At 39.7% G+C, this 2,210-nt stretch overlaps 1 protein-coding gene across 5 annotated transcripts in view; it reads right to left on the reverse strand.

The window, feature by feature from the left end:
• The window catches only part of Cacnb4 (calcium voltage-gated channel auxiliary subunit beta 4), a 243,005-nt gene that overhangs the window by 115,177 nt on the left and 125,618 nt on the right, over positions 1 to 2,210 (reverse strand). The gene's annotated exons all lie outside the window — the stretch shown is intronic.

The raw sequence follows: 2,210 nt of genomic DNA on the forward strand, positions 1-2,210 counted from the left end.
ATCAAGGCACAGAAAGCTTAAGGAACATACCCAGACTTGCCTTTATCAACCTCCCCCTCCCCCAAGGACCCAGAGAGCCATTTGGAAAGAAGGCAGGAAGACTATAAGAGCCAGAGGTGTGGCTGACTCCAAGGAAACTGCATCTTCCAGACATAACTGTTCTGATACGCCTATGAACTCACAAAGCATGTGGCAGCATGCACAAGACCTACACAGGTTCATGTCAGACAAAGTCCCAGCATGGAGAAGGGGAAGTGAACACAGGGTCCCCTGTGGTTCTTGGTTAAGATGCTATCTTCCATTGGTATTTGCGGGGGGCGGGGGGAGTTTTCTTTTCAGTGGAGTGTCACTGGGTGAATTGGCCACACTTCTGGGCAGACCCGAAGCGCTTGGCCATCTTGACCAACAGACTACATGTGCTATATATGTGTGTGTGCATGTATGGATGGATGTGTGTATGCCTGTGTGCATGTGTGTGTGTGTTTTGTTATGTTTTGTATAATTTGTTTTATTATATTTTGTTTATTTGGGTTTTCCTGTTTTGAGAGAGAGAGAGAAACCATGAAGTTAGATGGATAGAGAAGTACAGAGGATCTGGGATGAGTCTGGGAAGGGGGAATATAATCAAACTATAGCATATTTAAAAAATAAGAAAAGGGGGCTGGAGAGATGTCTCAGCAGTTAAGAGCACTGAATGCTCTTCCAGAGGTCCTGAGTTCAAATCCCAGCAACCACATGGTGGCTCACAATCATCTATAATATGATCAGATGCCCTCTTCTGGTGTGTCTGAAGACAGCTACAGTGTACTCATTATATATATGTATATATGTATGTATATATATATATATATATAATCTTTTTAAAAAATAAGAAAAATGAGAATGAACCATACTCAGGCCACTGCTAAGAACTGGGGAGCTAGACTCAATACCAGACACTCTAGAACTGAGGCTCCTCCCTCAGTCACTGAATTATTAGACTGCATTACTGTCTTATGTTGTAAAGAAAAAAATTAAAAAGAAAACTTTACATTTTCATAGTTGACACCTATGTTCAGTATAAAAGTAAAAAAAGGAATTAAGTTTTACAAAGACTTAAAAATTCTGAGAAACACTTTTTTTTTCTTTCTTTTTTTTTTTTTTTTTTTTTTTTTTTTTTTTTTTTTTTTTGTTTTTTTGTTTTTTGTTTTTTTTTGAGACAGGGTTTCTCTGTGTAGCCCTGGCTGTCCTGGAACTCACTTTGTAGACCAGGCTGGCCTCGAACTCAGAAATCCGCCTGCCTCTGCCTCCCTAGTGTTGGGATTAAAGGCAGCTCTAAGAAACACTTTAAACTACAGCCCTATCATTCATCCAAAGCTCAACAACAGTAACGAGAGCGGAGACACTGAAGATCAAAGCTTTTCCCAAATGATGCTCAAGCTAAAAGGAAAGGTGAGAGTTAGATGTAAGAGGCAAAGGCAAAATCAGAGTTCACACCACAGGCTCCTTAGGTTGCGGATAGTCTATAGTCACATCGGAGTACAGCATTCATTTCGGTTCTCATGAGTGCAAGAGAAAATCCAAAATGTTTCCATTTGGTTTAGTTAGGTTTCTATTTGTTTTAGTTACTTTGTTTTGTTCTTAACCAAGTAGAAACTTGCCTTGAACACACACAAATTCTTTGTGTCAGCCTTCTGAGACCTGGAATTACATGCAGGAGCTCTAAACCCATTCAAAACATCCTGCTTTAAGTGTGAACCTTTTTGAATACTTCTACAACAGATAAAAAAAAAAATCAAACAAAACACAGGACATGTGAAATACTGACAGTGGTTAAGTATCCAAGCCAGCAACTAATGCCGTACACTGATATTCAAAGACCAGAAAATACAGAGTGAGAGCAAGTTCTAGACTTAGCACTCATAAATGGCCGACAGTGGTCTAGGCTACTTTCTTTCTATAGACCAATATGTGCTGTAAAAAAACAGCTGAGATTTTCCTCAGCCTCACATTCTCCAGCAACTTAAATGGTTCAAAGCCCAGGCTATAAACATCTACAACTCCCTATCTGCTGCCATTATTTTATACGAACTGTAAACTCTCTTGGGTCTGCCCATTCAGCTGTGGCCTCTGGGGCTGTGTCTTCTATGCGTAAGGCACATTTGGCAGCTATGGGTTACAATCCAGTGTAAAGCTGGGCTATCACCAAAAAAAAAAAAAAAAAAAAAAAA

Source organism: Mus caroli, chromosome 2, assembly GCF_900094665.2.
Source record: "Mus caroli chromosome 2, CAROLI_EIJ_v1.1, whole genome shotgun sequence".
Lineage (NCBI taxonomy): Eukaryota > Metazoa > Chordata > Mammalia > Rodentia > Muridae > Mus > Mus caroli.